This window comes from Sus scrofa, chromosome 7, assembly GCF_054392235.1.
Source record: "Sus scrofa isolate SSC_HxYL_T2T_F1_AM1 chromosome 7, Sscrofa_HxYL_maternal_Yorkshire_Landrace_v2.0, whole genome shotgun sequence".
NCBI lineage: Eukaryota > Metazoa > Chordata > Mammalia > Artiodactyla > Suidae > Sus > Sus scrofa.
This window is the reverse complement of record NC_139389.1, coordinates 10,991,213-11,013,118: the sequence shown is the minus strand read 5'-3', so window position 1 is coordinate 11,013,118 and position 21,906 is coordinate 10,991,213. Positions and strand designations below refer to the sequence as shown.

The 21,906-nt window shown below is 47.5% G+C and overlaps 1 long non-coding RNA gene across 3 annotated transcripts in view; it reads left to right on the top strand.

Annotated features, from left to right (window-relative positions):
- The window catches only part of LOC110261780 (uncharacterized), a 537,063-nt gene that overhangs the window by 149,827 nt on the left and 365,330 nt on the right, over window positions 1-21,906 (top strand). For all 3 annotated transcript variants that reach the window (XR_014809606.1, XR_014809602.1, XR_002346317.2), the window contains exon 2: window positions 2,114-2,242. This is a non-coding gene — a long non-coding RNA (uncharacterized LOC110261780). The remainder of the gene's footprint in view (window positions 1-2,113; window positions 2,243-21,906) is intronic.

The window sequence follows — 21,906 nt, the reverse complement described above, 5'->3', positions numbered from 1 at the left end:
GTCATATGTGCCTATTCTATGGTGGCTGATGAAACTGATATATTATTGAACATATGCAGTCATTCCGACCAGCGACAACAGATCATCTAAGCCTTTTATCCAAAAGGATCGAAGAGTTCACGTTGTGGAAGAGAAGAGAAAGTTGACTATTTTGTTTTAAGTGAAATAATTACTTGCAGGAGCAAAACATTTGTTACCAATCCTGTACCTCTTTTCTTTTTGCCAACATAGCCAAAACGTTAGAATCTAGAATGCATTGATTAATTAAATACTTAAGGTAATATTCCCCCAACAGATGTTAAGTCTCATTCTTATAATATCTGGGATGGTTAGTTTTTCTTATTAGACCATGATATTAAGAGTTAAATATCAGGAAATTAAATTTCTTTCATGTTACTTAATGCCAAAAAAAAAAAAAAATCCTCCAAACCAATCTCCCCCCTCAAAAAAATCCAACCCCCAAAACTCTCTCTTCTTGTTTAACAGAGGGGCCCATTTGTCCAACCAGTCATCTTTCATATGGTTGCAAGAGGAATTTGATGAAATGGCAGGTGATAACAACAGAATCTCTCTTTACTAGTCAAAAAACTTCAGAGCATATTTTTCTGTTGATGAATCAGAACTTCCGTATGTGAGAGACAGTGCCATTAACTAATAAACAAGAACAACAATTGCATTTGATGAAATTATAGGAAAGAAAAAATTAAAATGTAGTCCTAGGACTGCATTTATAGCGTATAAAATATTTAATCCTGTGGCAAAATCTGGAGTTTCTGGATTCAGTGTACACTGGCTCAGCCAGAGAGCTAATTGACACATTCATATTTCAATTGGAAATGAGTAGTCAAAGATCTGAGAGTTTCAGATGGATTTGGAAATAAAGCTGCAAGACTTCAGGTCGTATAAGGCTGTGTTAACCAGTGAGAAGATTTAGATCCAGTTTTCTAGTTACAGTGTCAATTGAAAACATTTGATTTATAGCGTCAGTGGAAAACAAACAGACAAGCAAATCCCCAGGTGTTGTATAAACACTGTCCACAGAGTCGTTTATAAGACAAAGGTAGGGAGAGTTACTCCAAATGGAATTAGAGACAGTTGCTTTTTTTTTTTTCTCCCCTCTTGATGATATAGATGCCCATTTTTGGGGAACAGAATTTGGATGCTAGTTGGGGGATTCTGTCTAATTCTCTTCCAGAAGCATTTTTTCTTTCCTTTTAAAAATGTGATTCATAGAGTTACCACCTTACTCATCTGCAAAAGAAGTTTAGGTATCAGCAGATGTCATTAGCTCTCTAAAAATAGAACAGTAGAAACTGAATTTAAGAGACTTAGCAGCATTGATTAACAAACTAATCTCTCAAATTCTGAGATTGTGTCTGTGTACAGGCTGACATGGAATGAATCCTAGCTGAGTGAGTGCCTTGGTATTCAGTGTGCTTTTCCCCTCGCTTTAGGCTCGCTGGTTTGATGGGGTTAGTTGCATGTTTCAAAAATGCGATTCCCAGACGGGTGAGGTAGCGTCATATAGCGAAATGATCGTTCATAGCTCTGGACAATTGCTAAGCGTCAGAACACTCTGTTGCTGAGGCACCGCCGCACACTCTCGAGGCTGGAAGCAGACGATGCCGAGTGCGGGGCTTACTACCAGGAACATGGTCTTTGCTTATGAAGGACACTGCACTTTCAAGGAGCTTGGAAACAGTTGAATGTGGGTAATGTTAATTTGGTGTAAAACTTCAAGTGGCATATTACTGATGCCAAAGAACAAAGCAATTGAGGATCTGGTAACGAATTACTAACAGCACTGCCACTATTTTATGTAAGTGTGAACAGGAATCATATGTTTCCTGTAGTTCATCCTTGTTGGTGTACTTGGTGTTATTGGTAAAAGTGTGATAACGAGCAGCTCGTTGATTACTGAGAATTGCAGTGGGCTCCTTTGATAACAGTATTTTGTACCCATGCCCAGGAGGGCCCTGGGCACAGTGGACATTCTTTAAAAAAGTGAAACAATTTAGTCGTTGTCGTGATTCAAAGGCACCATCACAGACGTGAGTCAGGAGACCCTGCCATCATCATCCGTCGCTAATGACCCTGTGATTTGCTGTTGCAGGAAGCTGCTGAGACGACCACAGGGAGTTGTCTGGACTTTGCAGTGTGGCTCCCTGTCCTGGGAACTCTAGGCCTTGCAGTGGAAAGAAAACTCTAGGCCTTGCAGTGGAAAGAAAATGAATAGATATTGGTGAGTGTGGGGAAACAACCTTAATTCAGGGCTTCTAGGAGGAGATGGGGAGGCCAATTTTTAGTCAAAATCTATCAATCTGTCGGCAGCTGTGGATACCTGGTTCGTTCGTTCGTTCCTTCCTTCCGTCCTTTCTTTTTTCTTTTTGCCATTTCTTGGGCCACTCCCGCGGCATATGGAGGTTCCCAGGCTAGGGATCAAATTGGAACTGTAGCCACTGGCCTACACCAGAGCCACAGCAACGCGGGATCCAAGCCGCATCTGCAGCCGACACCACAGCTCACGGCAATGCTGGATCCCTAACCCACTGAGCAAGGCTAGGGATCCTAGTGGTTCCTAGTCAGATTCATTAACCACTGAGCCATGACGGGAACTCCCCTTCCTCTTTTTATTTGAGAATCTTAAGATGATTTATCTAACACCCGTGATAGGACAAAAAGAACCCGTTCCCCAGCAGGGTGGTTTTAGATCGAAAGACACTCAGACCAAGGGTTCAGGGTTTGTGTGTTAGCATAAAAAAGGGTTGCTGAAGATGCAAAGGCAGAGTAATTGGAAGGAAAGAACATAGACTTACAGAATCTGAAAGTGTGGGTCCAGAAGGGATCCACAGGTAATTGTCCAATCTCCTGTCATTTAGTCGATGATGAAACTGAAGCGCATTGACACTAAGTGCCTGTAGTGGGAGAATTAGAATCAGAATCAGCCTCCTAATTCCCAGTCCAATATTCTCTCCAGTACATCGATTGCTAAATAAAACCTAACTCTTCATCCTTGAAGCCCAGTCTTATCAAGGAGACATCTACTATAATTTAATCATTGGGTGGCACTCTCTCTAGATAACTGCTCTTGTGCCAGACACATGTCACTACTCATTGCAAATCAGTAAACTCACTCTCTGGTATGAATCCACCTCTTCTGCCTCTGGGAAGCTTGAGCCACTTCCTAGAGCTGCTGGACTGGGGACCAGAAAATCTGGACTCCAGTCATATTTCTCTCAAGTAACTTCTCAGGTCAGTTCCCTTATTTATAAAGGTGGAAGAAGGAGTGGGGCATCTCTAAAGCCCTCTCAGCTCCAAATTGCTAAGACTAATTAAACACAATTGAAGAAGAGACAGTGAGGGAGGGCTGTTTCCTGGACAAGATGACGACTGGTTTTCATATGCAAACGTGCATTGTGAGTTCCAAAGGGGCGGGGGGTGGAGATGGACTGTGGCGGGAGGAAGAGGATCCAGATAGCTTGACAGCACCAGTGGGCAAAGTTGGGAAAGACCTAAGCTGTTCAGATGAAAGGAACGGCCAGTGAAGCCAGTGCACAGAGCGTCTAGGTGAAGCTCACTGAGGGTCCATTGACTGAGAATGTGGTAGAAACTAGCTCTTTGAGCTCCTCTGAGTGTTAGTTTTCAGTAATGTCATAGGAACGCAATTATTCTGTGATCACATACGTTAAAAATATTGGGCAAACGAAATGATGTTCTTTACGAAGGACTCCTCAGTGCCTTTAATGAGAAAATGCTTTGGGAGTGCCCCAGGGGCAGAATGTCCCAGAGTCAGTTGTTCACAGAACACATTGTTTTCTGGCACTTTGCTAGCACAGACCTGGAGAGAGGGGAGAGGACGGGTTAGGGTGTGCTTTAGAGCCTCTCAAGAGATGTGGAAGGATAGGTGAAAGGTGAGAACCCAGCACCCAAGCAGCATCAGTGCAGGCTGAGAGCAGATCTCAGCCTGGGACTGCAAACTGTCAGGTAGTGGGAATCTGCCACGTGCAGTGAAGGCCCAGGGTAAAGCACATGCCTTCTGGAAGGAATGAGCAGGCACAGAAGAACTCCCAGGCTATCTAATGCTTTCCATTAGACCAAACTAATTCTATTACTTATCTGGTTTCTAGTTACATCCAAGCCTGTGAATAGTACACATGGCAGAGTACCCTCATGCTGAAGCAGAGATGAATTTTTATATGGTTTCTTTTGGCAAAGATTAATTTTGCTGTGAACAGTAAGTAAAGGAGCAGGTGGGAGCCCAGAGCAGGTCTTAGACGAAGAATGTGGAATCTCAGTGCTGTGAAAACTTGGAGTTTTTCTCTGGAGGCCCCTGGACGTGCATCACAGGCTCCGTGGGTGCATGGGTGCATGGGTGCAGTCTGTGGGAATGTGTACACCTGCTGTTCTGTGACAGTGTGAATGGCTTTCATCAAATGCTCAGATGAGTCTGGGAGCTCAATAGCAGTCAACAAATGCTTTCCTGAGGCCAGTTTTGCAGGGGAGGAAACGGAGACTTGGAGAAATGCACTAGTTTGCTGGACATCAGCATATTGTTTTTATTTTTGGTTGCCGGCAGAAAAGTTTCCCTGAGAGCTGGTAAAGTCGGTGGACAGGAACATCCACTGGGGGAGCCTTGATCACTGGTTTAGGGGTTGCCCTTGCCCCTGACTAAAAGTAGGCCTTGAAAAGTGCACTACCTTTCCCATTTTACAGATAGAAAACAGACAATGCAATTGTTTAGAGGGCCCTACACCTCGAACGTGTGTAGTAGAAACCCCAAATCTTGACTCCCATAAGAAATTACTCATAATTAATTTGTTGCATCTTAAAAAACTCAAAAAATTTTGGCTTAAACATGCAATAATTGTGAAAGATTTTCTCTGTGTTCAGTATCACACTGTGCCTTTGCCTTGAATATCACAAAGATTTTGAAATCAAAAGGGTTTTCATTTTACCTTTTAGAAACATGGTTTAATTTATCTGCATGATTGCATTTTAATTAGCACTCCCATTGCCTCTTTAAACATGCAAAGATATAAAAACGAGCCAACCAAATAGGAAGACATACAGCCAAGGTGTTTGCTGCTGTGTGTTATTGAGCACTGCCTTGGGATAAACCCCGTACCAGACTCAAGTTTAATAGTGTGAACTGGTTCAAAATAAACCCATTTGTATGCATGATATTTTACATAAGAGTTAAGCTGCCTTAGCAATTGTTGATAATTATGGATCCTTGCACAGCTCTGAGGCTCTCCAAACATTCTTTGGGAGTAAATCAGCCATTCCCACAATTTCAAAACAAATGTGTAAAGAATTTTATGGGGGGCATTTTCACACAAGTCTTGGGTGGTCAGGGGATGAGCCTTGAAAACCGATAACCACATCAGCCTTCTGCCTGTGTGCAAGTTGTTGTGGGCAGGGAGGGCAGGGGAAGGATGCAAACCAAAGGAATGGACTTCATTTTGGAGGGAGGTTTTGTTTTTTGTTTTTTTTTTTGGCGGTGCCTGCAGCTGGAGGAAGTTTCCAGGCCAAGGATCTAACCTGCATCACAGCAGCGACCGGAGCCACAGCAGTGACAATGCTGAATCTTTTAACAGGCCACCACAGAACTCCCTGGAGGGAGGGAGGTTTTAACTCTTTAGAGCACAACACGAAGCGGGGGGTGGGTTCAACCTGGTGTCTGCTGCTGTTCTGGGGGCCTCCACTGTTCAAAATTCTGAGCTAGGCTATTAAAATCAGACATGGCTCAGTGGTAATGAATCTGACTGGTATCCATGAGGATGCGGGTTCAATCCCTGGTCTCACTCAGTGGGTTAAGGATCCAGCATTGCTGTGAGTGTGGTGTAGGTCACAGACTCGGCTCGCATCCTGCATTGCTGTGGCTGTGGTGTAGGCCGGCAGCTGCAGCTCCAATTCGAGCCCTAGCCTGGGAACTTCTATATGCCGTAGATGCGGCCCTAAAAAAAAAAAAAAAAAAAAAAAAAAAACCCAGATATAACAGTGAATACAAAGAATCTGACCAAATTGTGGACCAGACCTTGGAGGCCCTACTTCCAACCCTGAAGACCTCTGGGTGCTGAGCAGATTGGTCCTGGCTTCCTTCAGCCTTTTCAGTAGAGGCCATGCAGGCTGTGAGCTGTGGCTCAGGCTGGTAGTCAGATCGCCATCATTATCCACCAGCAGTCGGCTCTCCAAACTAGGCTGAAATCTGGTTTAAATAGTATTCCCTGAATACTTGACAAAATACTGCCCTGTGATAAAATGAAATGTTTCTTGTTACATGTTTCCTCAACTACCAGCTGGCCAGCTAAAAGTGGGACTCCTGGGAACGAAGCACCTAAATCCCCCTCTTAAGTCACATTGTGACCAGAAACCTCTGGAGAAGATGTTCATATCTATGCAGCTTTGAAAGAAAACCTAAAGCAAACTAAGAACTTGTAGCTTTAAAGTAACACCAGTTCTTTAGCAACCCTGGGGTCCTTTTTTTGAGCTCTCTGATCCAATAGAACTGTTCATGGGACAGAACTGTTGTTTTTTGGTGGAATTCAAAATCATACTTTTTGCAAAGCAGGTCATTTCCATTTTTGTAATTACAGGTCCACTGAAAATAATTTGATAATGAAATCTCAATTACTAGTTGGAGCTGTCCAGAGCATTCTCTCTGGCGGGAGGTGGAGTAAACAGAGAGACTTGACCTCTGAACTCTTAATGCCTAAACAATGTACCTCCAACTCAATAAATGCCATCTCAAACGGCCAGGGCCCCTGCTGATGGCTTACTTTTCCTGTCCTATCAAATTCCTCGTAAAAAGAAGGAGGGTGTGTGGACACAAAACGGGGTGACAGCCAGAATCTTTATCCAGATAGACCCTTTACCACGATGCTGACAAGTGAGAGCCAAGGCACAGACTTCCTGCTCTTTCCCTCTAAGCCCATGGAGCCTTCTCTGGTAAACAGGCCTGCCCTCGCTTCTGTGTAGTTCTCCTTCCTTCCTGCATTTGTTTAAAGCATTGCAGGTCCTACGACTGCCTCGACTGTCATTCTCCCCAAATGCAGCCCACACAATGGCAGGGTCACAATGGGAGTGGGAGGCTGGCAGGGATACTTTTGTGCCTTGAAAGGTTTCAAGGGACGTGGTTGGTGGGGGGTGGGGAACGGCGCTGAAGCAGCCCTCTTCCTGCAGTACTGAGGCTGACAGGTGGAGCAGGCTCTTCTGAGCTGATGTGCAGGAGCACATTTTCATCGTTTCCAGGTGTCGTTGAGCGTGGGTTGAAGAGTCTCTGCGGAGTGCTCCCTGGTTCCCGTAGCTCTGACATGTGCCTGCAGCCCTGAGCACAGTGCCTGGAGACACAGGGCTAGGGACCACCTGCACCTGACTTGTAGGGACTGCTGGGACTTTGTCGATGCTCAGTGCCTGCCTCCCCCTCCCCTGCTGCTGGTGAACCTCCCTCAGTGCTGGTGCTTGGTGCTGCATCCCAGGCTTGGCTGAAGGAGGAAGGAAGGAGGTTGTAAGGACCAGATAAGATGTCGCATTGGAACCTGTGAGCCACCGATGGTGACGACCTTCGTTCAAAAACCTTTGTAGCTCTTAACTTCCCATTCACTATAGTCTCTTAAGACCTGGGTCGGGTCTATAAGAATTTGTGTGATCTTACACAAGTCACTTGCTGAGAGGTAATAGAATATATATATGCTATATATATATATATATATTTGGTCTTTGGTCTTTGACCTGGCTCCTGAATCTCTTGGAATGTCTTGTGTGTTAGCTGTATTTTTTTGTTCTAATGAGAGGCTTCTTGGTGGGTTCCTGGCTGAGGCTGGTCACCAGAAAGACCAACCATGGTTAGAAGCTGCAAGCTTTCAGCCCCACATCCTGTGTTTTTAGGGAGAGAGGAGAGGGCTGATGATTGATCAGGCCTACCTGAAGAAGCCTCCATAAAAATGCCACAGTGTGGGGTTCTGAGGACTTCCGGCTTGGTGAACTCGTGGAACCAGTGGGGGACGGATGCACAGGAAGAGGGAGGGAAGCTCTACCCTCTTTGCATAGACTTTGCTCTGGATCTTTTACCTGGATGTTCATCTGCATCCTGTATCGTAGTCTTTCATAATCAGCTGATGAACTCTAGCGAGACTCTTGAGTACCAGGAGCTGCTCTAGTCAGTTAATCACACTTGAAGCGGGGATTGTGGGAACCTCCAATTTATAGCTGGTGGGTCAAAAGCTTAGGCAACATTGTGATTGGCGTTTGAGGTGGAGGAGGGAGGGCTGGTTCTGTGGGGCTGAGCCCTTTACCTGTGGGGTCCAGCACTAACTCCAGGTTGAAAGGGTCAGACTTAAGCTAGTTGTAGGACACCCAGCTGGTGTTTTGGAGCAGCTCGGTGTGGGAGAACCAGCCACACATCTGGCATCAGAAGTGCTGTGAGTGTGGTAATCGTGTGAGAGTGAAGGAGAAAAACAGGAGGAGAAGTGGAGCTTTTCTGTCCCCTACAGTCTCCGAGTCTCAGTTTCCTCATCAGTAAAGTTGGAACAGTTCAGTGGTTCTCAAATGTGGTCTGCAGACCAGTGGCATCAGCTTGTCTGGGAACTGGTTCGAATTGCAAACTCTCCAACCCCAGTGGAGATCTACTGAGTCAGCCCCCCAGGGTGGGCCCCCAACTGTCTGCTTTGTTTTGACAGCCCTGCGAGGGGCGGGGATGCTGATGTACCGCCGAACCCGGGATTGCCTTGAGCACCTGCATGTGTGTGCCTCTTAGTTTGAGCTCAGCCAGCCAGTGCAAACCCAAAGCCCTGCATACACATGATAGCATTTCCAGAGGGAGATGTGTCAGGTGTCTCAGCTGTGAGCTTCCTTGCTGATATACAAATGAAGACTTATAATCCTGGGATGAAAGGCAAACTCCAGAAAGGTGAACTAGCTTGGCAGGTTGAAAGCCTCTCCATTCAGGATTCTCTTTCTTAAGTTGAACTGAGATGCTCTCACAGCGTAGTGATAAGGGCTTGGCTCCTGGTGGCTCTTCTGGGCAAAATCGACGTGGGTATGCATGCCTGCTTGCTCTGGAAAGAGAACTGAGGGTATTTTTTCCTTTACCCAGGAATCAGTTCTTTGCTTGATAAAGATTTTTCGAGAACACTAATAAATGCTGTGCAGCAACTGCTATGTTCTGTTTTCAGGCTGGGAAGGCAGGCCCTTCTGATGTGGCTGTCACAAGTTTTTATCATGAAGTTCTGACCCCAGGCCCTTTGCATATGTGATTTCTCCTGCCTCTTGTGCACCCTCCCTCTCTCCTTCTTGCTCGTGAAATTTTACTTACCTTTTGGGACTCGGTCCAGGCATCAGTCTCTTCTGGGATGTCTTCCTGAATGTTCACATTTGGGTTAAAAGCCCCCTTCTGCTGCCTCCAGGTCCCCCGGGCCGGGCTGGTCTGCGTCATGGCCGTCAGCACGGTGACATCCCTACCAGGGACTTAGACATTTCCCTGACTCAGCAGAGCTGCTCGAGGGCAGGGACGGTTTTGTTCCTCATTCGTTCTGTTCCCAGGGTCTAGCCCAGTGCCTGGCACAGAGAGAGCATGAGTCGTTCTTTATTCATGGAGAGTGATTCCATGTCCCCTGGCCACCTACCTTTAATTGTTTGTGCCTCCTAGTCTCCCATGTGTTTATACATCTACCATCAAATATCTATTGTCCAAGGACGTGGGGCCGGCTGCAGTCCGGGATGCAGAAGGGAGTCCGCTGCACACTCGCCTCGAGGACTCGAGGCCCGGGTGTGTCCCTGCCCCTTTCTTGTTTGTTTTTGCAGCTCAGGTGCAGAGGCCAGTTGACAGCACTTGATCTCCTCAGGGCCCCTCTCTTGATGGGTGGAGTGCTTTCCTTCCTCCATCCCCTGCCCCCACTTTTGTCCTCTCCAGAGGCCATCCGTTTAATGTATTTGTATGATTCCTTATTCGCTCGTGCTCTTGTAAAACACGTATTTCTGTTTTGTGAACACGTGTTTGACATTTGCATAAATGGCATGTGAGAAACTTCAGTCTGCTTCTTACTCTTTCTGCTCAGCCTGTTCACAGGCATCCTCGCTGCTGTGTGCAGCATCCTTGTTTCACGCCTGTGTCCCCACACTGTGCCACATCCCGTGCTGGCCCCTAGACTGCCTCCCACTCCCCATTACCAGCTGCATCCACTCACTGACTGATAGGAGAACCCCCAAGAATGCGGGGCACACACGCCCCAGGACTCAGGGGCAGGGCTGCTGGGTCACAGCAGAGAGAAGTCCTTACGTTGTCTGAACACTGCTGGATTCTTTCCAGGATGGCTGCCTGGATTGTGTAGGTTGGCAGGAGTTCCTTATGTATATTCTAGATTGTAGTCCCTTGTTCGTTTTGACATTGTAAATATCGTTCAGTGTGTTGTTTGTTAGCTTTGTCCATGGTAACCTTTGCTTTAAAAAAAAATATTTTGGGGTTCCTGTCGTGGCTCAGTGGTTAACAAATCCGGCTAAGAACCATGAGGTTGTGGGTTCAGTCCCTGTCCTTGCTCAGTGGGTTAAGGATCCAGCGTTGCCGTGAGCTGTGGTGTAGGTCGTGGACACGGCTCAGATCCTGCGTGGCTGTGGCTGTGGCGTAGGCCAGTGGCTACAGCTCCAATTGGACCCCTAGCCTGGGAACCTCCATATGCCATGGGAGTGGCCCAAGAAAATGGCAAAAAGACCAAAAAAAAAAAATTTTTTTCTTCTCCAGAATATATTACAAAGATTGGTTTTGAATAACCCTAAATGATCCTTTGATTATGAGCCAAAGTGGGTAGCTTTTCACCCTAACATAAATTTTGCTATGTTTTCTTTTGTATTTTTAAGGCCACATCTGAGGCATATGGAGGTTCCCAGGCTAGGGGTTGAATCAGAGCTGTAGCTGCCGGCCTATGCCACAGCCACAGCAATGTGAGATCTGAGCCATGTCTGTGACGTCACCCCAGCTCACGGCGATGCCAGATCCTTAACTCACTGAGCGAGGCCAGGGACCAAACCTACATCCTCATGGACACTAGTTGGGTTTGTCACCACTGAGCCACGACGGGAACTCCAAGCTTTTAAAATATCAACCAGCTCATCTGAAGAATAAATCCATACTATTATTAGTGTGTCAGACCTTCCGTGTGATATTTACAACTTAAGAGGCAGTTTCTGGAAATAGAGGAATAGTGGTAATGATGGAATTGGCAGGAAGCAGCATGACAGCTAGAAAGAGTGGGGGGTATGTGGGGTCAGCCTGTCCTCACTCCAGTGACCTCACTTCTGTGAGTATCAGCAGTTAGGGATTCTTGGGTATATTCACAACACGTTAGCCTTTCCTCCTACGCTTCATATTTGTAGGTTTCTCTGTAAAGGTGGGCAGGTAAGTTTAGAGCACATGGACTCTGAGTAGTTATTTAATATGGGTTAACTTTCGTCATGACAACAACGCACTGATACTTTCACCCAGAGTAATGTGTTTGAAGATATGTTTAGTTGCCAGAAGTTCACTGCTAGAGGAGGAGGGGTCTAATAGAGGAGGCAAAGGACTCCCTTCTTAGGATCCTCAGCGGGCTTTTCTTTCCTGCCCTTTCCTCCCCAGCCCTGATACAACGTCAGAACTCACTGTGACAGGCCAGCCCGGGAGGCAGGATGCTTGGGGCCGCCGCTGGCACCCAGGCAGCCAAGTCCCTCCACCTTGCTCTTCCATTTCTTTGTGTGCGCTTGCCGGATGTCCCTCCCTTCAGCAGGATGATGTTGTTGTCGCCTCAGTCCACGCGGTGGAAAACAGGTGCACCTGGCGACCACGCTTTAATTCCTCTTCCGAAATCCTGGCATCCGTAATTCAGGATTCTCATGAGCTGGAATGGGTCTGGCGCTTACTCGTGTCCCAGTCAGCTTGGCCGTGGGCGAAGGGCCATGTCGCACAGACCTGACAATTGGGAGCTCTCTGTAGGAGGAGGGTGGGGGCAGTTCTGGACAGGAAGGCGGCACATACAGTCTAATGGGTGTCCGCTCTCAGAGCAGCCTCTAAGTAAGGAGGCATTTCCTAGGCACTAACCAAAGGGCTGCTTTTAAGAAATAGCCCATTCTTTTTCATCCCAACCCCGAATGGAAGGAAGGGAGGAAGGAAGGAAGAAAAAAGAAATGAACAGAACTTGGTATGTGTTATGTCCTGGTTCTGTTGTGCTGCGCGCGCACACACACACACACACACACACACACACACACACACACACGTCTGTCTCATGTGGCGAGTACACGTGTGCCCTTGTGCAGAAATGCGTATCGTCAGATACTGTAGTGCAAACATATGCTCTCTTGAGGATCCAAGCATATGAGCTTTTCAACACACACACCCTGCACAAAGATTTTTCAAGGAAAGCAAATACGTTTAGGTTTTAGGAAAGAGGAGAGATCCGTTACGATCAGAGCATGCAACAAGTGCAGCATTCTGCCCTCCAAGCAGTGCCTTGCGGGGGATAAAAAAAGGCGCTAAAATGGCTTGATTGGGATTTTAATGAGAAATTTTTCTATTCTACTCCACCCCCCCCAAACCCCTGGTTATTTGGTTATTTTCTCCAGCGGGTCCGTCAAGAGCCCCTGTAGCGGGAACACAATTCAACTTTCCCAATTAATTGCCGGTACTTTCTCCGTCCCGCTCAGCAGGGCCTCCCCTCTCAGGCCGCTGAAAACCTAACAGCACGCCTCGCCTCTCCGTGTGAATGCCTAATGGTCTGTTCATCAGGGGGCTTAAAAATCCTTGGGCTCCAATATCCGCTCCTTGGGCACATGGTACGGCGACTGGAGCTTGTCTCCCGCTCACACTTGGATGGGACAGTAAAATGTGTAACAGGAATGCCCTCGTCCAAGAGAAAAGGTGAGGCCCAGGGGACACAAGAAATGTACAGATGCATGACTTAAAATACACACGTAAACACTCCCCTGCCTCTGGTTCCTCCGTGTCCGTGAATGAAAGGGCTTGCTCAGGAAACTGGGTGTGAGTGGAGGGGCTGCCGCCACTCCCTAGATGCCCGTGGAAGTTTAGAAATTGAATTGGCCCGTGAGTTGGATGTGCATTGAGAGCTCTTCTGAGGCTGGACCAGAAGAAACCTACCAGGTACGCATCTTCCACGTGGGCTCGCCGCCGGGTTTTGGACCTAAGGGCAGAGGTGACGTGTGAGCAGATTTAAGGGAAGTGATGAGGCTGAGGATAGTTAAGCACAAATAAGGACCGCTGATTGTGAGTGTGGTGTCCAGCCACAGTTCAGCGTAAGGAAGGAGGGAGAAGAGAGTTGGATTCCTAGAGATTCCTGGTTTTGGCTAATTGAGTATGATGAGTGTGTTTGCCTGGAGTGGGAGGGGGTGGCAGACAGTGATTGAGGGCAGGAAGTGGGGAATTCTGCCTTGAAAATAGGGGCGTGTTAAGGATCCCCAGGGAGTTGGTTTTCTAAATCTGCTGCATTTCACTATAAACGTTACAATTTGAAGTTGTGTCTCGAATGCAGTGGTTCTTAAACCAGGTGTGGTTTTGAGTATCAGTGGTTGAGAGGCGTTGGTTTGAAGGAAGGGAAAACAGGGAGAATGGTCTGATGGAAGGCGCAGGACCACTGAACAGCTGTGGGAATGATTGGAGCTAATGTCTTTGGCAAGGGGAATGCTCCTCAAGTGTAGAGCGACCCCGGCTTACATGGCAGTACCTGAGAATTTGGTCAAACTGTCAACAATCAAATTCCTTCCCAGCTAAGCTTTATCTTGACATCTTGGGCCCTGGAATGTTTTATAGTCTCACCACTACCCCCTCAAAGCCTGGAGAAGTTTATCTAGAGGATGTAGTCTTTTCGCAGTTGATCTTGGCGTGGCAGAGAGAAAGGAAGTTTTGGGCCCCATCATTTCCATAGTGTTGCTGGGGTCAGAAGAGAGATTCCGGTGGGTTAATAAACTCTCCCTGTTCCTTAATGCTCAGCCCACCTCTTAGAGGGCTTTGGGGCATCAAAACAAAACAGACCAGAAAACTCAATCAGACCTGGTGCTGTGCATTGAGGATAATGGGATGGGAGCCATTTATAGTCACTGTCATGACTGTTGCATTATATGCAGTCCCGGGAAGGAGGCAAAGGCACCATCATGCCATCATGCCAGAGCTCATTATTTTGGAAGGGGCAAGATCAAAGTCACAATGATGGTGGGATGCCCTTTCTTCCATGAAATAATGTTGTGGCGTCTGCCGTGTAGGGTGGGCAAGATGTCTTTTGCAACTGCCGGGGGTTAGCCAGAGGGCTTCTGGGTGGCGATCAAGCCGTTAAACTGGAATTGGGCATCGAGTTTTGTTCTCCTTCAGAGAACAGGAGCTCATCCCCTTATCCCACTCATGTCCCCCGCCTCTGTCAGCGGAAGATGAGCATTTGCGAGAAATAAGAATTCGTCAAGGGAAAGAAGTCCTCTTCTGGTCGAGAGGGCTGGAGAGAATGTTCCATATCAGGAGACCTGAAGAAGAGGACTGGAAGAGAAGGGGGTTGAGGAGATCGAGGACTGGGAGATGGAGCCTCCAGTTGGGGGGGTTTCCTTGAGAGGCTTGGTTCATGGAGACTTAAGTGAGACGAAGTTACAACTTCAGTTCCAGCTATGGCTATCCTGGTCTTTTCACATTTAACTCTTGCAGAAAATACATTTAAAAAGTAAGACGCCATTCCAGTAATAACAAAAACAACATAATATTTAGGATTTGATTTAACCAAGAGTACATCAGACCTCCATGGGGAAAAGTTTTAAAACTCTAATAAAAGACTTAGAAAATGATCTCAATACATACCATGTTCTTGGATGAACCATTAATATTATAAAGATAGCAATTACCCCCAATTAATTTATAACCTCAATACACTCAATCAAAATTCTAGTTGGATTTTTTTTTTTTAGGAACTCAATAAATACATGAAAGAAGAAAAGTTCACAAAAGCTAAGAGAATATTAAAAAAACCCATGAAAGTAAAAGGAGGACTTATCTATTCAGCTATTAAAACATTGAACAAAGCCATAGTAATAACAAATAGTATTTACAGACATACAGACCAGGTAGAACAGTAGATTTGAAAATAGACACAGACTCAAGTGGAAGAAGATATGTGCAGTGTCTCAAAATGACGAAGTAGGTAGATGATGAAAAGAAGGCTTGCAAGTCAACTCCCATGAACAACAGTTGTGAACAGGCATTTTAGGAAGGAGAAAACCTAAAAGGAAATAAAGGTAGGAGTTCCCGTCGTGGCGCAGTGGTTAACGAATCCGACTAGGAACCATGAGGTTGCGGGTTCGATCCCTGCCCTTGCTCAGTGGGTTAACGTTCTGGCGTTGCCGTGAGCTGTGGTGTAGGTTGCAGACGCGGCTCGGATCCTGCGTTGCTGTGGCTCTGGTGTAGGCCGGTGGCTACAGCTCCGATTGGACCCCTAGCCTGGGAATCTCCATATGCCGCGGGAGCGGCCCAAGACCAAGAAATAGCAAAAAGACCAAAAAAAAAAAAAAAAAAAAAAGGAAATAAAGGTAAAGAATCACTCATATGTCTTAATACACAGAGAAATGCCAGTAAGAACAATGAGATTTCACTTTCATCAACCTGGACTGGAAACCATTAGAAAAAAAGTGGATGATCTCGACTAGTGGTAGAGAGTGGGATCTGGGTTACCTAGGGTTTCTCGTGCATTTCTGGTTGAGTCTAGACTCATGGGTAGTCATTTCATGAATAACCTGTCACTGCTTAAGTAAATTGACTGAAGACTTCTGCATAAGCTGTGACCCAGATAGTCCAAGACTAGGTATGCATCCTAGAGAAATTTTCACACCGCTCTGGACAGGGAAATCTCTAAGGATGTTCACATGAATATGTTGCCATGCTGTTGTATCAACTGCGAGTTAGAGACCCCTTGTCTATCCCCAGGAGCGTTTGCCGGTAAAATGCAGTAGATACACGTCATCTAGGTAAGTCATACAGTGAGCAGTAGTCGACGAGATATGCAGTAGAAACACAAGTTCTCTTAAAAATATAATGCTGGTTGAAAAAAGTAAGAAACAGATAAAAGGTGCATCACCAGCCATTTCTGCAAGTTACAGAAACATCCATATGCTGAAGAGCTGTAAACACTGGACGAGAAAGCATAGGGACACAGAGATGGATGTTGAGCGCCTTAGAATAATTGCCTATGGGGAGGAGTTAATGGGGGTAATAAATGGTGACAAAGGAGCCAGATAAGACAAAAAACAGACAGACCAGGGAAGATCCCCACCCTCATGGACCAAAAATGACATTGTGCCCAGAGATGTCAAGCGTGATTATATCACTAGCCTCCAGTGTCAGGGTAAAGAAAGGTATTCCTGGCCCGCCAGCGAGGGATTCCTTAAGTGCATCCATCCCAGCTGGGTGATGAAGACCTGTAAGTCAGGAAGCATCTGGGGGTGGCTGAGTGCCACGCCGGTCCTCTGTGGAGGCAAAGAAAAATGGGTCTGAAGAGCACTCAGGTTCTCACAGAGGCAGAAACAAGGCCACTCCTGCATCCTCAAAAACAGAATCTGGCGGCGAGTACAGGGAGACGGGGCTGAGGATGAGCGCACCAAGAGCACAGGCCAGGAAGGCCGGCCGTGGTGCAGCAGGTACACGACGCGGCACATGGTCCCTGCCCTGGAGTTCATGCCCTGCTTTTACTTCCCTGTCACACAAGGTGTGACAATTCCTAGTGCATCTGACCTGATGACACCCCTCTGACTGGACACTCTTAAGGCCTGTCTGGATGGCGGGACGTAGCCTGCGGGGTCCCAGGTCCCAAGACAGAAGCATCTAGAAGAGGCAGCGTATGTTCCCGTGTCTGTGATAGGATGTTTTCTTCCTCATCCCTGGGGACGTCTGGGGACTTGGAATGGCCTTGTCCACATAGGGTCACTTCTAACCTTCCTCAGACTCCCCATCTGCCCAGCACACCTTCTCTCCCTTCCCCTGGAGGGCTGGGGCCGACACACTGCACATTCCTCTTCTCCAGAGTTCCTTTCTCTCGACTGCCTTCTCTAGACCACACCTGCTGCTCCTCATACCTCCACGCTGCCCTGCAGCCTGTGGGGCTAACGGCACTGTAACAGCATCCTTCATGATGCTTTTGACCTTGAGAAAGCTTGGGAAAACCCAGGCTTCCTACGTGGTGTAGCCTAAAGCTACTGTCTCCAGCTTGTGTGTTAATGGGCCCTATGGCAGCGGGGGGAGTAGAGGGTGAAACTTAGGTCTCAGCCTAGACGCCGTCCTTCTGCCGTCTGTCCTGCCGGCTCTCACCACACTGCCTTCTGTGCAGCGTAACTGCCCTGTCAAGTGCGAGAGTGTTATGTGTCTGGATGTGCCCAGACTTGGCGTGTCTTTTACGGCTCCGTGTTTCGAAAACATCTCACTTCCGCAACAAAGGGGCTTGTTGTGGCTGGGAGGTTTGGAGAATAGATCACTGATGGAGACAAGCCCGGCCAAATGCCCTCTTGTCTTTGCCGATGCGAATCAGAATGACCTTTTCACCCTCTTCAAGAGGATATTGATAAGAACCAGACACGGCGCACATGTGAGAGCGAGAACTCGAGAGGAGGCCGAGCACAGCTGGAAGGGCAGGGAGCGGCCCTCTCTCGGGAGTGATGTTGATGGCAACCCGCCTGCCGCTGCCACATTTTTCTGGGATGGTCTTGGAAAGAGAGGCTGTTCTCTGCCCAGCGTGCATGCACGGTGTGTGTGCACGCATGCACACACAGACACTCTCTCTCTCTCTCTCAATGTTTCTGTATTTCCCTTCCTCCCAGAAGCCAGAAGTGTAATCCCATGATCGTTGGAAGAAAGGAAGTGAAGGTCGGTTGGGTCTGGTTAAGGGGGGATGATTTTTAGCAGCAGAGGAAAGTGACTTCCTGGAGAATCCGGCCCATGTTGGGGGAGGGATGGAGCTGGATGCGCCTTATCGGCTGGGACTGCCCTAACGGTACCACTGACTGCAGGGCTTAAACAACAGATGTCTATTTCTCATGGTTCTGGAGGCTGCGAGTCCAGGGTCAAGGTGCTGGCAGTTCTGGGTTCTGGTGACTCACAGACAGCCACCTTCTTTGTCCTCACGTGGCCTTTTCTTGGTGGCCAAGGGATGAGGACAGGGAGGGAGAGATGAGGGACAGTGGAGAGGGAGAGAGAGAATCTGTTTTTCTTTTCTTATAAAACCACTACCCCCGAGACGAGGGTCCCCCTCTCATGACCCCATCTAAACTACGTCCCAAAGGCCCTGCCTCCAAAGACCATCGCCCCCGGGGTTAGGGCTTCAGTGTCTGAAGCTCCAGCTCCACAGCCAGCCCACATTGCCCTGCTAGGCTGGGTTCTCAGTGCCCAGATGGCACCTGCTTGGTCAGGTCCAGCCTCAGGACACTTGGGGACCCCAGGAATCCCCTTCCTGGTGGGGCCAGGATCCCCGGGGAGAGTGAGGGTCACGTGAACCACATGGAGCGGGAGCAGATGTGCCTTCTGAGAAATCTAGCTCAAGGACTCTACTGTTCTACTGAAGTGTGGTGGCCTTTAGTTTTGAACCAGACAGCCGGTATTGGAGCCTTCCAGCTGGGCGGACCCCCCCCCCCCAAGAAAAACAAAGCAAAAAATTACACTTAGACATTTAAAAAGTGTTTTTTATTATACTAACTTTAATGGTTAGATGTCCCATCTAATTATGATGTGATGTCAAAGCTAATTATGACCTAAATTTTTCATATCATTTTTGATTTTCAAAATTTAACTTTCTGATTTCATCAAGGTATGTTCCTTGACACCATCTGGAAAACTTAGCTGTCCACTTCAGCACATACCCATTTTTCCCTGTATCTTCCCTTTTCCCATCACCTGGTGATACAAAGCATTCCCTATATTGGATTGGTGTTTCCTGCACAAGGGCCGTTTTGTTGTAAATGACTTCATTTTCTTTTTTTTTTTTTTTTTTTTTTTTGTCTTTTTTTTGCCATTTCTTGGGCTGCTCCTGCGGCATATGGAGGTTCCCGGGCTAGGGGTCGAATCGGAGCTGTAACTGCCAGCCTACGCCAGAACCACAGCAACGCAGGATCCGAGCCGCGTCTGTGACCTACACCACAGCTCACGGCAACGCCAGATCGTTAACCCACTGAGTAAGGGCAGGGACCAAACCCGCAACCTCATGGTTCCTAGTCGGATTCGTTAACCACTGCGCCACGACGGGAACTCCGACTTCATTTTCAATGTCACTTTAGCACTGTATTTGGAACAAAAAACTGGACTGTGCCTGTAGCAGGTGTTGCTTCCGTGCACCTTTGGAGATGAGGACGAGAGGGAGGGAGGGAGCTCTGCTGTCAGAGATTAGCCAGGGAGCCTGGGATGTGGCGATGGAGGTTGGGTGGCTCCATGGTGGCCTGAGCTCCGTGGCTGCAACACACCTTCAGCTTGATTACCTCTCCATTCAGGGAGCTCATCCCCTGGTGCTGGTTAATGTGAGCAGAGGAAGAAGACCAGGAGCAGAGACAGTTCATTTTCTTTTTAACAGATGGGGAAAAAAAAAAAAAATCTCCTTGCTTTTTCCTTCCTTTCTTTGGATTCATACAGAGTTTCAAGTTGTTTGTGACTGAGTGTCCACAGCAACCTCATTCCGTGTCCCAGTGGCTTGAACTTAAAGACCAAGCCTCAGAAGACCCCCTAGCCGTGTGACAGAGGCCATGCCCTCTCTTTCTACTTGGGGACGTTCTGTATCACAGGCCCACTGTGGTCTTTGCAGCGTTAATGCCTCATGCGCTGTACGCAGATACAGGGATTTGCAGTTTTTGAAAACATTCAATTAACATCCTTTTCTTTGTGTATGTGTGTGTGGGGGAGAGGGGGGTGTCCTTTTTTTCTCCTTCACAAGTCATTCACCTCTGTCTGTTTATAACAGATTCTTACACAGAGTCATCTGAGGAGTGTTCCCTCCAGTCCTGTCCATGCTGAAAGAGGTACTAAAAGCAAGCCCTAGTCTCTCTACATATTCAAACTCAGAGGAGGAAAGGGCCTAATTATTTTTGAGAATGTTGTAGGACGTGATTTTGACCCCCAAATTGTACTGTGAGAAGAAACAGATGGGGAAGTAAAAGATGTTCTTTTTAAGAGAAATCCTTCCTCTATCAAGAGGCTTCTACAGTCGACTACACCTTCCATCCCAAGAACGAGGCGCCTCCGAGAGAGCCTCACCAGCGTGCGGGTGTGAGCGCTCTGGCCGAGGAGCGGAGAGGCTGCCCGGTCACCGCCTTGTAATTGGTTTCGAAAACGCCTTTGCGCAGTGGCGGGGAGCCAAGCCCTCCCTCCCCTGGGTTGCCTTCCATTTGACAAGGCTGATTCCTTCTGTCAAGTAGTTTTCCGCTCTGTGTCCCGCAGACCTGTTCCCAAGAAACAAAATAGCCCAAATCTTTAGAACGGGGCCCAGGCCACAGCCAACCTGCCCATTATAAAAAGAAGACCCCAAGCTCAGGTTCGCTGATGTTTACAGCATTTGGCTCCCGTTGCCTGGAGCCAGCCCGAATGCGCCGTCCATTAGGACGCCGCCAGACTTGCAGTGTTGCGGTGCTGAGTTCGAAGTTCAAAAAAATGGAGAAGAGTAAAGTTTGAAGATGCAGGAAACATACGTGGGGGGTGTGTGTGTGTGTGTCTGCCTGTCTGTCTCCTTTTATGGTGTCATTGAAACGAGTGAGCAGTAACGCTGGGGTTTTGCTTCCATCCTGAGGCTGTTTTTCCCGCTGTTTCTAATCCAGACAACAAGCTTAACATCTGCATGTGACAAGGGAGAATCCAGCATGGGAGGGAGACTCATTTCATCTCGGTGGCTGAGGCCGTGTGCTGGTGGAGGCCTGGCACGATGTGTGCACGCAGGAGAGTTTTCACGTGGCGGTGATGGTGTGTGTGTGGAAAGAAGGGAGGATGGACAGAATTCCGATTCCCTGGGATGGAGTTTTGGCCATTGTTTTAGATCTTGCGTTACGAAGAGTCGTGCACAGCTATAAATATGAACGTGATTGGCAAAGGCCGCAGATGAAATCAGCTCTGTGACGGTGGAGCATGCTTTATACACATGCGCATTGGCGGCGTCTGTCCCTAGGACGCACGATCTAGGGTTTGTTCTCTCTCCAAAGCTTACTCATTGTACTTTGATGTGTACGCCTCTTCTCTGCCGTCTTCAGAAAGCTGCTTCTGAGCAGCCTAACTGGAGATGCGTAGGCACAGTAGCTCTCAAGATTCTATCTGTTCAGATCAAAGGGCAGGGCTATTCTTCGATGTCGGCAAAGGGATTATTTAACAAGAAGTCCTTGTCGGTGTCAACGTGACACCTGGGGTGACATCACACTTGGGAAACAGAAGGATTTCAGTCAGTATTCACTCACCAGCTTCAAAGCTGGACCTGCTTTTACATAAGATGCTTCTTATTTCTTGTCTTTTACTCCCTGATGGGAAGTAACACCTGAAAATTTTCTGCTGCTATTTTTTTTTTTTTTTTTTTTTAACAACAAGGCCGTGCATTAGAAGACCTTGGCTGCAAGGTGGCCCTCTCTAAGCAGTGGAACATCCACCCCCAAGTTACCATACGAGTCCCCCCGCCCCACCACCTTTCAGGAAGGCTTGGAAGGAGATTTGCTTTGCTGCAGAATTTGGCAGGTTCAAAATACTTAAGTACTGTCTGCTGTTTACACTTTTTTAATTGAGAGGCGGCTGGAAATACTAGAAATCTCTGCCCCTCTGGATTTTGCAAACCCCAACCCATTATAGGAATTCTTGTGAGCGTGTCACAGCTGATGGCCAGGCCGAGGAGGGTGGCCATGAGATCAGCTGTAGAAAATGAATGAATCTGTTCCTGGGGCATGTCCCAGGAT